The sequence below is a fragment of the Gorilla gorilla genome, chromosome 8 (assembly GCF_029281585.2).
Source record: "Gorilla gorilla gorilla isolate KB3781 chromosome 8, NHGRI_mGorGor1-v2.1_pri, whole genome shotgun sequence".
NCBI lineage: Eukaryota > Metazoa > Chordata > Mammalia > Primates > Hominidae > Gorilla > Gorilla gorilla.
In genome coordinates, this window is record NC_073232.2 from 26550201 (window position 1) to 26568239 (window position 18039).

Here is an 18039-nt window from a genome sequence, read left to right on the forward strand (position 1 = left end):
ATTATAAATTCAAATAAGCTTCAGGAAGCTTTAATTCCACTTTTCAATGCATACTTACAACTGAGCTATAAATTCCTTTGCACTCAAAGTAATTCCTTTTTTTGTCTTTCAGCATGAAGAAATATGAATTCTATACACAATTATTGCAGTGTTTATTCAAAAAGTCACTTATCCTGTCTTCCTAAGAAGCAAAATTATTGTATTAAACACCACACTGCTACCTTCCTGACAGCATTTTTACGCGTCCTTAATTTTCATACCTCTCTAGGTTGTTCGCTTGATTAGTTTTAGGGAAAATATGAGACCTGAATTTAGTTCACTGACATTGATGACTCATTTTGCAACCTTGTTTAAATCAGATATTAATAACCAAATACAACGTTGTGCTCCAACAAGTCTGACGATTCAGAAGCTGTTTGGAATTCATGAAATCAATACACAAATATAGAATCATTATTGCATTGCCAAATGAAATTTAATAGGAGGGCGTTGTTTTGGACTGAGTTCCTGCACTAAGCCCCAACAAACCAGAGCAAACCAGAATGGAGTCAGTCATGCTAAGTACCACATAGTCAAACTGAACTTTTAAATGGTTTTCCAAGGAATAGGAAACTCACCGCAGCCAGTCAAAAGGAGCCCAGTCACCCTGAATAGGCATGATGAGAAAGTTCTGTCCGCCTGAATCCTAGAAGGAGAGTAACTTGGAAATGACCAGTTGGCTTTCTGTTCCCTGTTTCTGCTTCTGCAGCTCTGTATGCCTATAAAGCCCACCTCCTCTGCTCAGCCCATTGGAAGGTCTTTTCTATTTCATAAATGAGACGCTACCTAATTCGTGAATTGCTAATAAAAGCCAATTTGATATTTTAACAAAATATGTTGAAATTTTGTTCTTTGACAGCATGAACCCCAAACAATTTAGCAGCTCACAGCTTTACTAGCTCTATCTCAATCCTCCACAATCTCTCACTACTTTCATTTGTCCATCCCCACCTCCTCATCTTCCTGCCACAGTCACACAGACACACACGCTCAGCTGTTATTTGAGAGACTGAAATCAAATCAACTGAATAAGGAAATTGAACGCAAACTTTACTGGTTGATTCTTTTTTTCATCATATACATTGTTCCCTCATCTCTGTAATACCTTTTAACTACCTACTGGGCAGAATTGATGGAAAAAATAAACATGTAGATCAATGGCGTAAAATACAAAGCCCCATATAGATCCCTCTAAATGTGGATTTCTATAGTTTCAAATTATAGAGAGAGACATCACAAAGCAAAATATAATCAGCTTGCATATGCCAAAGCACGCGTGTCCACTGCGGAGGGGGTGTGGGAAGCCCATAACTATAAGGAACAAGAGAGAGGAAGAAAACTTGCAGGAGAAGCAATAGATGAAAAATAAATGTCCCTATTAGATAAACAGCTCTTTGAAATTTATTTTTAAAGCATCAAGAATTCCATAGATGCAAACACTGAAAAAAACGGTCATCTTAGTAATCACGGTCAATGCATTTCTTTTTTTGTTTTGTTTTGTTTTGTTTTTTTGTTTTGTTTTGTTTGAGACTGAGTCTTACTCTGTCACCCAGGCTGGAGTGCAGCGGCACAATCTCAGCTCACTGCAACCTCTGCCTCCTGGGCTCAAGCGATTCTCCTGCCTCAGCCTCCCGAGTAGCTGGGTTTACAGGTGCGCGCCACCATGCCCAGCTAATTTTTGTGTTTTTAGTAGAGACAGGGTTTCATCATATTGGCCAGGCCAGTCTCAAACTCCTGACCTCAAATGATCTGCCCGCCTCAGCCTCCCAAAGTGCTGGGATTACAGGCATGAGGCACCACATCTGGCCATGTTAATGGGATTCTAAAGTACCATTCTATACTTTCCTGGGCACCAGCATTGTATATAATTTGTTTTAGCTATGCAGCTATGTTTTTGCCAGTGGAACATCCATGAATACTACTTCCACATCTGGCCCATAAAAACTGCCTGCATGCAAATTTGTGTGTCTCTTCTGCTGTGCTAGAGTGATAAAGACAGTCATGTTGATCTTGAAAGGCATATGTTAAAGACAGCATAGCCATAAGATAGAAGGAGCCTAGGTCCCTGGATCCACTGCACGGAGGTGGGTTATACACCCATCCTTTTTGATTTTATGTTAACCTGCTGAGACTTCTGGATACATTGGTTAAAGTAGCTAGCTTTACTCTACTACCTGCTTTTAGTTTGAGGAGTTCCTTTTTTTTTTTTTTTTTTTAGATGGAGTCTCACTCTGTTGACCAGACTAGGCTATAGTGCAGTGGCATGATCGTGGCTCACTGCATCACTGCTGCCTCTGCCTCCCAGCTTCAAGTGATTCTCATACCTCGGCCTCCGCAGTAGCTGAGATCACAGGTACCCACCACCACACCCGGCTAATTTTTGTATTTTTAATAGAGATCAGATTTCACCTCGTTGGCCAGGCTGGTCTCAAACTCCTAACCTCAAGTAATCCACCTGCCTCAGCCACCCAAAGTGCTGGGATTACAGGTGTGAGCCACCACGCCTGTCCTAGTTTGAGGATTTCTAATTAGCTTTAGCAAGAAATTAGAAGGAAACAAGTTGGAATGCAACAGGAAAGAAAATCTCAAGTTACAACGTTGTAGCCCCCATACAGAAAACCTTGATTCCATTCTTTCTCTTTCAATATAAACTCTTCTATTCTCTTATCTGTCATCTCCCTTCTTCCTGATTAGACTTCATTTTTTCATCTAAGAAAAAAACTTCATAGGTTTGGTTTCAAATTATCATATCAATAAACACTGAAAATACCCTACCCAATATCATAAAGAAAAACAGAATTATTGATTAACTACTCTACAGCCAATAACAGCAGGTTTCTCTTTGATGGATACATGTAAACTATCTCATAGCCCAAGATCAAACCAAAGAAAAGAAAGTCTGAGAGCTTATGGCCATAGGATGCATTCATATGTCAAAATTTAGTAGTTGTTGTTATTGTTGTTGTTGTTTTTGAGATGGAGTCTCCCTCTGTCGCTCAGGCTGGAGTGCAGTGGTGTGATCTCAGCTCACTGCAACCTCTGCCTCTCAAGTTCAAGTGATTCTTCTGCCTCAGCCTCCCAAGTAGCTGGGATTATAGGTATGTGCCACCATGCCTGTCTAATTTTTGTATTTTTAATGGAGACATGGTTTCACCATGTTGGCCAGATTGGTCTGGAACTCCTGACCTCAAGTGATCCACCCACCCCGGCCTCCCAGAGTGCTAGGATTACAGGTGCATTTTTTTTTCTTTTTTTTTGAGATGGAGTCTCTCCCTGTCACCCAGGCTGGAGTGCAGTGGTGCAATCTCGGCTAACTGCAACCTGCGTCTCCCAGGTTCAAGCAATTCTCCTGCCTCAGCCTCCTGAGTAGCTCAGACTGCAGGCACCCGCCACCACGCCCAGCTAATTTTTGTATTTTTAGTAGAGACGAGGTTTCACCATGTTGGCCAGGACGGTCTCGATCTCTTGACTTCGTGATCTGCCCACCTCGGCCTCCCAAAGTGCTGGGATTACAGGAGTGAGCCACCGCGCCCGGCTCACTCGCACTTTCTTGATCCATTTTTACAAGGGCAAAAAAGGGACAGACTCACTCCTTCCAGCCCTTTTATAAGGACACCAATCCTATCCAGTCACCTTCCAAAAGCCCCACCTCTTCATACCATCACCTTGGGCTTTATGTAACAACATAGGAGTTTTGAAGGGACTCATATGCAAACCACAGCATTTTCGCCATCAAACTCCTTCAGAACCCTATGCCTTTGGTCAGGCTGCTGTTGCCTCTGCCCAGCACAGAAAAAAGTTTTAAAAATAAACAAACATCTATTTATATTTTGTGTAAATAAAATCTACGTAATCCCTCAAGACTCAGCTCCAGCCTGCCCTCCTTTGCAGAGTCTCTCCTGAGTTAATTGGCCCTCTTCTGTACTCCAATAGCATATTCACAAAGCACTTGACATGTACATTTTTAATTGCAAGTTGATTTGTCCTTAAAAAAAAAAAAGACTGTAATCCACTTGAGAGCAGGAACAACCTTTTATGCCTTCATGCCCAGAGCACAGTGTTGGCATATGGATAGTTCTTTAATAAAGTTGTTATATGGCTGAGTGAATTCTGTAGCTTAACAGCTCTTTTGAAAAATCATGCCAAAATCACTTGTTAACCGAACCCCACACCTCAAAAGTTTTTGTTTTGCTAGAAAATAGTTGAGTAGCATGGTACTAAGGTATGGTAGAGAGTAGATTTGTTTAGACTAGGTATTTTTTTCTGTTGCCGGTTACAATTTATAGTTTATCAGAAATTCTCATCAGGTGCTATGTTACAAACAAGTGTTAACAACGGAAGTATCTAGTACATACTTCTGCAATTCAACCTTCTGTTGATAGGATTCATTGATTCATTCATTCAATAAATATTTCAATACCTTGGGAGGCTGAGGCGGGCAGATCACTTGAGGTCAGAAGTTTGAGACCAGCCCGGCCAACATGATGAAATCCCATCTCTACTAAAAGTACAAAAATTAGATGGGCATGGTGGCAGGCACCTATAATTCCAGCTACCCGGGAGGCTGAGGCAGGAGAATCGCTTGAACCTGGGAGGCAGAGGTTGCAGTGAGCTGAGATTGTGCCACTGTACTCCAGCCTGGGCAACAGGGACTCCGGCTCAAAAAAAAAAAAAAAAAATCAATACCTATTCTGTGCCAAGCTGCTTTAGGTGTTGGTGATGAAACAATGAAAGAAAGGAAAATAAAAAGACCAATAGGCCTGCCCTCATTGAGTTTATGATCTATACAGTGGGACCCACAAACTATGTAGATATGTGTTTTGTCAACTGTTATTTAAAAATTAAGTTGGAGTTAGGGGATATAGAATGCAGTGGAAGGAAGAGGATTGCTACCTCACAGGGTAGTCAGGGAAGGCCTCTGTGACAAAGTGACATTTTGAGCAAAAACTCACAGGGAAGCAGTGCCAAGGGCATTGGCCTTGAGGCAGGAGCATGGTTGGCATTTTCTGAGGACAGCAAGGTGTCAAGTGTGACTGGAGCAAAATAGCAAAGGACAATAAGGTAGAAGGTGATTGTGACAGCCGAGGAGAAGCAGCAGATTACAGAGGGCTTAGCAGGCCGCATAGTTAGGACGCTGACTTACTCTGATAGTAAAAGTAGAAGTGGGTAATTACTGGAAAGTTTTGAGAAAAGGAATGACATGATTTCACGTTATTTATTTATTTTTGAGATGGAGTTTTGCTCTGTCACCCAGGCTGGAGTGCAATGGTGTGATCTCGGCTCACTGCAACCTCCGCCTCCTTGGTTGAAGCGATTCTCCTGCCTCAGCCTCCCAAGTAGCTGGGATTACAAGCACCAATTTCACTTTAGTTTAATAAAATAATTACTATGTTAAGAGTAGTCTATAGGGACCCAGGGATTAAATGAGGAAACCAGTTAGGAGGCAATTGCAATGATATAGACAAAAGAAAATGATGGCCCAGCCCAGGATAGGGGCAGCCATGGAAGGATGAAATGTCCGCATCTGGATATACTTTGCTTTTTGTTTTGTTTTGTTTTTTAGATGGAGTCTTGCTTTGTCTCCCAGGCTGGAGTGCAGTGGCGTGATCTCGGCTCACTGCAACTTCCTCCACCTCCTGGATTCAAGCGATTCTCCTGCCTCAGCCTCCTAAGTAGCTAGGACTACAAGTGTGTGCCACCACGCCTGGCTAACAGTTGTATTTTTAGTAGAGATGGGGTCTCACCATGTTGAGTAGGCTGATCTCAAACTCCTGACCTCAAGTGATCTGCCCGCCTCAGCCTCCCAAAGTGCTAGGATTACAGGCCTGAGCCACCAAACCTGACCACGCATCTGGATATATTTTGAAGGTCAAACCAGCAAACAGAAATATGAAAGAAAATGTCACATCAACAATGACTGCAAGGTCAGGGGAATAGCAAAATAGATTTGCCATTTACTGATATGTGGGAGTTTATTAATGTGTATCTTTGGGGGAAACACAATGCTTTCTTTATTTTTGTTTCATGTTAGATTATAAGGTTATAGTTATAACTTATATGCTTAAGAATTCTGAGGACTATTTTAGGGTGCTCCTTTTCTTCCAGTTCTTCCCAGTAACCAAACTCTGAAACTTCTTTTTCAAGAATGTCTCAAACACCTCATCCACCTTTGCCTTTTTACTCATGTTCCTTCTTTTTGGTTCTCAGGACTTCTTGCCTGGAATCATACAACAGCCCCCTAAATTGGTCTCCAGCTTTCAGTCTTTGACCCTTCCAGTCTTTCTCACAGTGACCAAAGGACAGACAGGATCGTCACCACCAGGTTCAAAAATCTTTGATGGCCTTTGTCTGCTAAATGAAGACCATGCCTCTCTGAGAGAGGCCCAGCATGTGCCCCTTGGTTTTTTGTGTTTTTGTTTTTGTTTTTGTTTTGTTTTGAGACAGGGTCTTGCTCCATCACCCAAGCTGGAATGCAGTGGCCCAATCTCAGCTCACGGCAACCTCCGCCTCCCGGGTTGGAGCGATCCTCCTTCCTCAGCCTCCCGAGTATCTGGGATTACAGGTGTGCACCACCATGCCCAGCTAATTTTTGTATTTTTAGTAGAGACAGGGTTTCCCCCTGTTGGCCAGGCTTGTCTCAAACTCCTGACCTCAAGTGATCCACCAGCCTCAGCCTCCCAAAGTGCTGGGATTACAGATGTGAGCTACCATGTCTGGCCCACCTTGTTTTTATCTTGTATGCTCCTTGCCTCTCTTTGCACCATCCGCTCCTCCCAATCCTTCTCCAGCCCCCATACACATTTCTAACCGTTCATGTCAAAATGTTACCAATCCTTTCACAGCCATCACTCCAATGAAGGCTTCAAGCTTCACCCAGTGAGAATAATCCTTCCTCCCTTACATATTCACAACCTTTGGGCCTCTACTTAACACTGTGTATTAGTTATTTATTTTTATTTTTCTATGTCTCCTTTTGGGTAGTGACTTACTGTATGAGAATACAGAAGGCCAGGCGTGGTGGCTCACACCTGTAATCTCAACACTTTGCGAGGCTGAGGCAGGAGGATTGCTGGAGGCCAGGAGCTGGAAACCAGCCTGGGAAACAGCGATAAAAATTTTGCTGTAATTAATTTAAAAAAATTTTTTTAAATAGCTGGTGCGTGGTGGCACACATCTGTAGTCCCAGCTACTTAGGAGGCTGAGGTAGGAGGATCACTCGAGCCCAGGAGTTCAAGGCTGCAGTGAGCCATGATTGCGCCACTGCACTGTGGTCTGGGTGACAGAATAAAACTCTGTCTCAAAAAAAAAAAAAAAAAATACTGGGCTGGGCGCAGTGGCTTACACCTGTAATCCCAGCACTTTGGGAGGTTGAGGCAGGAGGATCAGTTGAGCCCAGGGGTTCAAGACAAGCCTGGGTGACAAGGCAAGACCTCTGTGTCTACAAAAATATTAAAAATTAAATTAAAGGGTATATACCCAAAATAATATAAATCATTCTATTACAAAGATACACGCACAGGTATGTTCATTGCAGCACTATTCACAATAGCAAAGACACGGAGTCAACCCAAATGTCCATCAGTGATAGACTGGATAAAGAAAATGTGGTACACATATACCATGGACTACTATACAGCCATAAAAAGGAGCAAGATCATGTCCTTGGCAGGGACATGGATGGAGCTGGAAGCCATTGTCCTCAGCAAACTAATGCAGGAACAGAACACCAAACACCGCATGTTGTCACTTATAAGTGGGAGCTGAACAATGAGAACACATGGATACAGGGAGGGGAACAACACACACTGGGCCCTGTCGGGGGAGTGGGGTGGAGGGAGGGAGAGCATCAGGAAAAATAAAGCATGTGAGGCTTAATACCTGGGTGGTGGGTTGACAGGTGCAGCAAACCACCATGGCACACGTTTACCTACGTAAAAAACCTGCACATCCTGCACATGTATCCCAGAACTAAAAATAAAAATTAAATTTAAAATAAAAATTTTAGAAAACATCGAATTTGTCTTATAAACCAGATATCCACAGGGTTCAGTAGAGTCGTTCTCCTAATTGGTCCCTAAAATATATTTGTTGTGGGCTTTAATAGCCAAATGCTGCTGCAACGAGAATGGTCTTAATATTGAGGAAAGGTTCTGCAGGATTTGGGGTTGGCCCTCACATAAACAGTAAACATATACACATTCCTTTTTCAACTGCATTTTCCCTTATATTATTATCATAGTCTGTTTAAAACAAAACTACCCAAACAATGTATTTTAAAGGTCATATTCAAATACTATCATAAATATATGCTTCTCTAGAGTAATATTTAGAAAACATTGTAAAATAAATTAGATGTTTGGTTCCTCTGAGGCCAAGCAGATTTTCATTTTCTTGTGCAAATAAAAAATATTGATTTTTCCTTTTTGTCTGAGGAAAAAAACCATCTTTAAAATATACTAGGCAGACTGCTTATGTGCTACAGAAGCCAGATGTCTCAGAGCACTGAAATAGAAAAATTAGTGCTGAATCTCATAATGTAAGAATATCTTAAGGGAAAAGTGACAAATGTTGTGATTTGGAAACTTGAGGCTAGCTAGTTAGATTCTGCCTAATATCAGGGGCACCTCCAGGATTTGCTTCACTGCTTATATTGATGTTATTGGTCTCAATGTCTTTTTCTTACTAGATTGTTGCCTCTAAAGCCACACTTTACTCCTGTGTATTAACATTATTGGTATAGGGCCGGGTGCAGGGGCTCATGCCTGTAATCCCAGCAATTTGAGAGGCCAAGGCAGGAGGATCGTTTGAGCTCAGGAGTTGGAGACCAGTGTGGGCAAGACCCTGCCTCTATAAAAATAAAATAAAATAATAAAATAATTGGGGTAAATATATTTTTCTGCACTAGATTATACATTTCTTGAGGGTGATATTCCGTAAAATTATTGGCGTAAATGTTTGTCCCCACTAGATTTTAAGTTCCTGGAGGGCAGGAGCTGTGCTTTCTTTATACTCCCCATGGCTCTTACCATAGTGCTTTGCACTCAGCATTCCCTCAGGCAATCTTCACTTCATCTCGCCCCTTGACTGCTACTCCTTTCAACTTTTCTTCCTTTGCTGAAGGACACTAAAACACCCAAGTTGCTATCTATGATTTAAAATCTTGTATTTCTTGTAATACAGGTTCAGAAGCTGAAACAGAGATCCAAAATAATAGTAGTTTAAACAGCCCAGGTGTAAGCTTCCCAAGACTTACTCCTGCAATCTGTCCTACCTGCACAGGTGATTCTGGGCTACTGTGTATGGTTGTGCAGGATGTGTACTGCACAACTCTATGGAGTCCCATTCACACTGTGGTCTATGGGAATGGTGCTCACAACTGCACGGCTGTATTCAGCAGCCCTGGAGCTGCTCCATGGTGGTAAATATCCATGTTCCTTTATTTTAATTGCTCCATTATTCTTAGGGAGAGTCAAGATCCATCATGTCCTAAGATGGATCGCTGGCTTGACATCCATATCCCACTAAGGCCATGCTTACTGGAAGCTGCATGTCACTTCCACTCACATTCCGTTGACTAGAACTTACTCATACAGCCATGCCTCACTAGGAGAGAGAATGAAAAATATCTTTAGTCTCAGTGCCAAGTTAAAACTGAAGGGTTCGATTACTAGAAAAATGGAGAACTGATTTGGGGGACAACTAGAAGTCTCTACTACAAGCCAGAATGCCACCTTTCATTTTGGAAAGTCACTTTCATTTCAATTTCTACAGTCTTTATTACAACCATCACTACGCCTTGACGCCTGACAGCACAGCGCTTTTTCAGGCCCACTTTATTTGTTGCCTGACCTCCTGCAACAGTCTTCTAATATTTCCCTGCCTCTAGCCACTCAACTCCAATCTATGACTGATGGGAAATGCCAGATAACCTGATCCAAATCCATCTCTCCATTCTTAATTTTTCCTGCTCTTACACATGCTTTTGCTTGATTCCAGCTGAATTCCTCGTTCCTCCTTGTACATTCTGTATCTTCTTACCTGTGGCTTTTTGTTTGTTTGTTGAGATGGAGTCTCGCTCTGTCACCTAGGCTGGAGTGCACTGGCACTATCTCAGCTCACTGCAACCTCTGCCTTTCAGGTTCAAGCAATTCTCATGCCTCAGCCTCCCAAGCAGCTGTGATTATAGGTGCGTGCTACCACACCTGGCTATTTTTTTTTTTTTTTTGTAGTTTTAGTAAAGATGGCGTTTCACCATGTTGGCCAGGCTGGTCTTGAACTCTTGACCTGAAGTGATCTACCCGCTTCGGCCTCCCAAAGTGCTGTGATTACAGGCGTAAGCCAGAGCACCCAGCCGACTTGTGACTTTTCTCAGACTGTTTCTTTGCCAAATTGCCTTTCTGCCCTGATTCCATGTCACTATCTTAATTGCCTTTTCAGTCACAGCTCAAACTACCCACCCCCATCACTCATTACCTGACCCTTAGTCAGATCAGTTCTACTTCAAGTAAATATCCATATACTAATTTTTACTTCTTATTTACATGCAATTATGTGGTAAAAGGTACATATTTTAAGGATCCAATTCAAAATCTTTTTAATATCTGTATATACCTATTGTGGTTGGCAAAATGTTGGTTCCCATGACTCTCACCTCCTAGTGTCACATCTGTGAACATGTGACATTACAGGCCAAAAGGGACACTGCAGGAGTAATTAAGGTTACTAATCAGTTGACTTTAAGACAGGAATATTATCGTGGATCATCCAGGAAGGCCCAGTGTAATCGCATGAGCCCTTAAAAGTTAATCTTTCTCTTTTTTTATTGAGACGGAGTCTCACTGTGTCACCTAGGCTGGAGTGCAGTGGTGTGATCTTGTCTCACTGCAACCTCCGCCTCCTGGGTTCCAGTGATTCTCCTGTCTCAGCCTCCCAATTAGCTGGGAGTACAGGTGTGTGCCACCACACCCAGCTAATTTTTATATTTTTAGTAGAAACAGGGTTTCACTGCTGTCTCTCTCTTGCCACCTTGTGAAGAAGTTACCTGTTTCCCCTTCCCCTTCCGCCATGATTGTAAGTTTCCTGAGGCCTCCCCAGCCATACGGAACTGTGAGTCAATGAAACTTCTTTCCTTTATAAACTACCCAATCATGGGTATTTCTTTACAGCAGTATGAGAATGGACTAATACAGAGACAAAAAGAAAAAAGAAAAGAAAAGAGTGGGACTGAAAGCACACAAATCCTTGCATGTGTGACAGACCAGAGACTCCTTTCTCCTGTCTTATAATAGTGATTGTATATCCAAGCAACCTTGAAATGAAAAGAGCTCCTGATATATACCGTAGGCAGCATTTCATTTTGGTGGAAGAAAGAAAGGTCTATTTAATAAATGCTGCTGGCATACTCTGAAATCAATGCAGGCAAAAATACAATTAGATTTCTATCCTATGCCATGAACAGTCAAAATTTCCAATGAAAAGAAAGTTAGTCAAGCCATAAAAGAAGAAAATAGAAGAGAGTGTACTTAAGATTTGGAGGTGCCTAGGTCTTCTAAGCAAAACATAAAACCGGGAAAGACTAGAATTTTGTATACAAAAATTTGAATGTCCTATAAGACAAAAGCCATCATAAACAAAGCCAAACACATGCACCTGATGAAAAGAAACATACATGACAAAAAATGCACGTACATAACTTATCTATGCACTTACAAATCATTAAAAAAAGACTCATCATCCAAGAGAATACTGTGCAAACAACATGGAAGAGCAATTCACAGGAAAAATACAAATAGTAAGACCTGAAACCATAAAAACCCTAGAAGAACACCTAGGCAATACCATTCAGGACATAGGCATAAGCAAAGACTTCATGACTAAAACATAAAGCAATGGCAACAAAAGCCAAAATTGACAAATGGGATCTAATTAAACTAAGAAGCTTCTGCACCACAAAACAAACTATCATCAGAGTAAACAGGTAACCTACAGAATGGGAGAAAATGTTTGTAATCTATCCATCTGAGAAAGGGCTAATATCCAGAATCTACAAGGAACTTAAACAAATTTACAAGAAAAAAACAAACAACCCCATCAAAAAGTGGGCAAACGATATGAACAGACACTTCTCAAAAGAAGACATTTATGCAGCCAACAAACATATGAAAAAAAGCTCATCATCACTGATCATTAGAGAAATGCAAACCAAAGCCACAATGAGATACCATCTCATACCACTTAGATGGTGATCATTAAAAAGTCAGGAAACAAGAGATGCCGGAGAGGATGTGGAAATAGGAACGTTTTTACACTGTTGGTGGGAGCGTAAATTAGTTCAACCATTGTGGAAGACAGTGTGGCAATTCCTCAAGGATCTAGAGCCAGAAATACCATTTGACCCAGCAATCCTATTACTGGGTATATACCCAAAGGATTAGAAATCATTCTACCATAAAGACACATACACACGTATGTTTACTGTAGCACTATTCACAATAGCAAAGACTTGGAACCAACCCAAATGCCCATCAATGATAGGCTGGATAAAGAAAATGTGGCACATATACACCATGGAATACTATGCAGCCACAAAAAGGATGAGTTCATGTCCTTTGTAGGGACATGGATGAAGCTGGAAACCATAATTCTCAGCTAACTAATACAGCAACAGAAAACCAAACACTGCATGTTCTCAGTCATAAGTGGGAGTTGAACAATGAAATCGACACAGGGAGGGCAATAGCACACACTGAGGCCTATGGCAGGATGGGGGGCTAGGGGAGGGATAGCATTAGGAGAAATAACTAATGTAGATGACAGGTTGATGGGTGCAGCAAACCACCATGGCACGTGTGTACCTATGTAACAAACCTGCACATTCTGCACATATACCCCAGAACTTAAAGTATAATAAAAAATGAAAAATACAAATAATACCAATAAGCACATGAAAATAGGTTCGATTTTAATAATCAAGTAAATACAAATTGGGAAAAAATAAAAAGATTTACACTATTTAGTGTGAGAATATGGGGAAATGTGCTCTCATACCTGGCTGCTGGAATTAAACTGATGTAGTTTTTGTGGGAGGAGTACAACTAGCAGCATCTACCAGAATCTAAAATGTGTGTTCCCTTTAATCTATCAATTTTACACTTAGGAATCTCTCATACGTGCATTCAACTGCACAAAGATACAACATACTTGGGCCTGTTACTTAACCTGATTCTTCCTTGGTGATACTGATTCTTCCTTGGTGAAATGTTTATGACAGTAGTGTATGCCTCATTTCATTGTTATTTTCAAATGAGATAAAGAATACATGGCCTGTACAAAATAAATTTCAATGAATAGATCAAAATCAAATCTTGACGTTACTGTGATCCCCATTTTATTGTGACATGGTTGTTTTATGTACCTATACAGTTATAAATTATAAACAAAATGTCCATCAATAGAGAAGTATATATTATGAAAACGCATGTACATATACGTACATACGCACACAAATCTCCAAGAAGCTGTTCAAGCAAAATAGCAAAGTCACAAAATATTTATAGATTATTTCCATGTATTTATCCCTCTGCGTGTGTGTGTGTGTAAAGGGAAAGAATGAATGAGTGTTTTATAAAGATTTAAAAGGACACCAAAGTTTTATTAATGCCCTAAGTATTGGGCAAAGGGAATAACTGAAGAGGTACTGACATTGTTTTACCCTGTGTTATTCTGTATTGTTTGAATTCTGTCCTTTCTGAACAGCCTGTAGAGGTTTAATGTTCCCATTAAAACCAGTGAACTTGCCTCATCCAAAACCACAACAGCTGAACAGTTTGACTTCAATCAATTCTAAGCAACTTGGTCATCTGTTTTTTTCAGATTAGAAATGATAGAAGATAATTTATAATCCATATTTTGCATACCATTGAGGATGAAAGAGACTTACATCTCATTTTTTAAAAAAGGGACTTAGGATAATGAGCTTAAATTTTTTGAAAAATCATCTTATTCCCAACAATGGCAGATTAATGAAGCATTTCTGAACGAAATTATTTCATCATATCTGATTAAGGAACTCTTCATTTGAGAAAGCTATAAAATTTTTATATTCTTCAATTAATACTATACACAAAAGATTCTAAAATGGCTAACCGTACAGTGAAGGATGCACACGGCATCCACGGCACTAACCCTCAATATCTGGTGGAGAACATCTTTGAACGGCAATCTATGAGTCCAAGTTCTGGAAAGAGGAGTGCTTTGGACTTACGGCTGAACTTGTAGTCGATAAAGCCATGGAGTTAAGGTTTGTGGGTGGCCTCTATGGTGGCAACATAAAACCAACGCCCTTTCTGTGTTAAACCTTGAAGATGCTTCAAATTCAACCCGAGAAGGATATCATTGTAGAGTTTATCAAAAATGAAGATTTCAAGTATGTCCGCATGTTGGGGGCATTTTACATGAGGCTAACAGGCACTGCAATTGATTGCTACAAGTACTTGGAGGCTTCGTACAATGACTATTGAAAAATCAAGAGCCAGAACCGAAATGAGGAGTTTGAGTTGATGCATGTTGATGAGTTTGTTGATGAACTATTGCACAGTAAGAGAGTGTGATATCATTCTGCCCCGGCTACACAAACGCTATGTATTAGAGGAAGCTGAGCAACTGGAGCCTTGAGTTAGTGCTCTGGAAGAGGACATGGATGATGTGGAGTCCAGTGAAGAGGAAGAAGAGGAGGATGAGAAGTTGGAGAGTGCCATCAACTGATCACCGCTGGAGAAGCTACGGAGACTTGGACAAGTCCCGTTGCTCTCCCACACTGTGCTACAGAAGGAGTAGGAGTCAGTCTCCCAGAAGGTGGAATCGATCTCCCAAAAGGAGAAGTCCCTCCCTGCATCGAGAAAGGCATCGGAGCAAGAGTCCAAGACTTCACCGCATCAGGTCCCAAGATCGGCGGCACAGATCCCGTTCCAAGTCCTCAGGTCATCACTGTAGTCACAGACACAAGAACCACTCAAAGTCTCCCGAAAGGTCTTAGAAGAGCCACGAGAAGAGCCGGTGAGGGAATGAGTGATGGACTCAGTTTGGTTTTAGTCCACATGGCCTCCTGTGGATGTAAGGATATGTCTATGTGGAAGGATTAAGATCTCCCCAAGGTAGCTATAAGAATATTTTAGTTTTTTGGCCGGGTGCAGTGGCTCACACCTGTAATCCCAGCACTTTGGGAGGCTGAGGTGGGCAGATCACAAGGTCAGGAGTTCAAGACCAGCGTGGCCAATATGGTGAAACCCCGTCTCTACTAAAAATGCAAAAATTAGCCAGGTGTGGTGGCGGACGCCTGTAGTACCAGCTACTCTGGAGGCTGAGGCAGGAGAATCACTTGAACCCGGGAGGCGGAGGTTGCAATGAGCCAAGATCAGGCCACTGTACTCCAGCCTGGGTGACAGAGCAAGATTCCATCTCAAAAAAAATAAAAAAGAATATTTTAGTTTTTTTCTTATCAAGTTTCTCAAACTTTATTTTTAATGAAGGAAGTGCTGAGTTTTGTTTCTCTTTTTAATCATAATCCACATTAGTTTTTGACCCAAGTAACCTTGACTGTATTCAAACTTATAAAAGTAGAGAGGATCTGGAGGTTGGGGATATGAATGACAAGGAAAGGATGTGGCCACCTGATAACCCTTTCCCTTTTTATCAAACCGGACACACCTGTTTCCCATTTATCTGTAGTTTAGTTTTTGGTTTGTTGTGGTTGGAACTGCTTTGAGAATCCTGGGATTTGTACTGCTGCTATTATTCGAAGACCAAATGAGTAAAACATAGTAGCTCCTAACTTTTTTCCAGCAGCAGCAAGTGGTAATAAACATGAAAACTGGTTAGCAGCAGTTTTGAAAGAACAGAATGCATTCAAATTTAAGGCTTCTTCTGGATCATCAAAGCCAGTTTCATCAAACAGTTCAACAGAGAGTGGCACTTAATACCCTTTATACAGCCCATGGTTTCATAGTTTCATTTGTTCTTGCCCACAAGCTTGAAATCCAGGTTAAGGTATCCAGCCTTTATCACATAAGCTTTGACATTATCCAGGCCTAGTCAGTAGCAGTAGGGTAACAGGATTGAAAAAGATTTGATGGAGAGGAAAGTATCTAATATTGGTCATGGTTTTGACCTAAATTGCTAGACAATGGTGCCATTCACAAAGTCAGAAAATACAGCAGGAAGAGATGGCTTTTAGAGGGGCAGAGAATTAGAAGATTGTGGTAGTAATGAAAATGATGCATTCAGTTTAACAAGTTTAATCTGAGACAGCTATGGTATAGCTAAAAAATAAAAAGCCCATAAAGTTGGAGATAGGGACTAGAGTTTAACATAGCAATCTAGGCCAGAATTGACAATGTTTAAGTAATTGTGGAATCTGTCAATAAGACTCTCCAGAATGTTTATATATGTATATATGTATCAGAAATCCACACAACAGAACCATAGGCAACACCCACACTGGTGACAGGAAGAAGTAGAAGTCACCTGTTGAAAACTGGAATGACCCGTTCAGAAAGACAGGCAAATTAGGAGAGAGTACATGAAAGAAGCCAGGGGTCAAGAATGCAGAAGCAAAGGAAGGACTAAAAAGCCTCCATGGACATTGATAATCAAGAGATTATTAAGATCTTTGCTAGAAGAGTTCCTTTACTTGTACTTAATTCCCTTAAAAAAAAGAAAAGTGATTGAATGACTTCCAGCAACTGTAGTCCCGGCAGGAACTGTGGAGACCAGCTGCCCTGTGGGATCCAGTTTTCCTTGGGAGGTTGTATCTGGTCATAAGATAAACATTCTATACATTCTATTGCCTGCTCTTGAACTGAAAGACTTCAGCAGTATTAAAGCATTTTTAATCTTATTTGAGCTTTCATATTCTTCAGTGATTCCTTTCATAATACCTGAGTTAATAAAAGTGGTCTGGGGCCGGGCACGGTGGCTCACGCCTGTAATCACAGCACTTTGGGAGGCTGAGGCGGGCGGATCACAAGGTCAGGAGATCGACACCATCCTGGCTAACACAGTGAAACCCCGTCTCTACTAAAAAATACAAAAAATTAGCCAGGAGTGGTGGCGAGTGCCTGTAGTCCCAACTACGCGGGAGGCTGAGGCAGGAGAATGGCGTGAACCCGGGAGGTGGAGCTTGCAGTGAGCCGAGATCGCGCCACTGCACTCCAGCCTGGGCGACAGAGCGAGACTCCGTCTCAAAAAAAAAAAAAAAAAAAAAAAGTGGTTTGAAAGAGTGAAAGAGCTCTTACGGTTTCTGATACAACTGTATAGGACTATCTTTTAAGATTAAATATAAGCATCCCTACATAAATGTAAAAAAACCTATACATAAAAATTAATAATATGCTGACTCAATGGAATTCTCTAAAAGATCTTCTGTTGTGAAGATAGTAGCCGCACCACCCCCCATCTTCCCTGGGGCATGTCAGGAGAGCAAAACCCCACTCTGCCTGCCCTAACAGCACTGCCAGGGGGTCAGGCTGGCTGGAAAATATCTCACCAGTGTCTGCCTCATTTGAAATACTCACTGTCAAAAACCATGACCAGCAGGATACTGTATATATCCTAAAGGAGACCGAGCTACAGGAAACTCCTCTTTACTATGCTACTACTAAATGAATTGTAGCCTTCTACTTCTAATTCAAGATAAGGAAAATAGCTAAACGCAGGCAATCTTTCAAACTAATAAAAGCAGAAAAAACTACGGGAAAAGAAAATTTTACCAAAACTGTTCTCCGTAAGTGATTCCGTCCAAGAAACAAGTGAAGTAGGACTTCAGAAATTTCACCTGCTATGACTGTTATAAAACCATGAAAAGCAGCAATGTCATTAGTAACAAATAACATTTATTGGGTACTTCTATGGGCACTTCTCTGTGCTACAAATTTATAGATATTACATCATTTGCTCCTCAGACAACTGCTTATTCCATTTTACAGATAAGGACTTTGAGGCTTA

The 18039-nt window shown here is 41.2% G+C and overlaps 1 pseudogene; it reads left to right on the plus strand.

The window, feature by feature from the left end:
- Positions 1–14174: 14174 nt before the first annotated feature.
- On the plus strand, positions 14175–15232 carry LOC101138514 (pre-mRNA-splicing factor 38A-like; annotated as a pseudogene).
- Positions 15233–18039: the final 2807 nt, after the last annotated feature.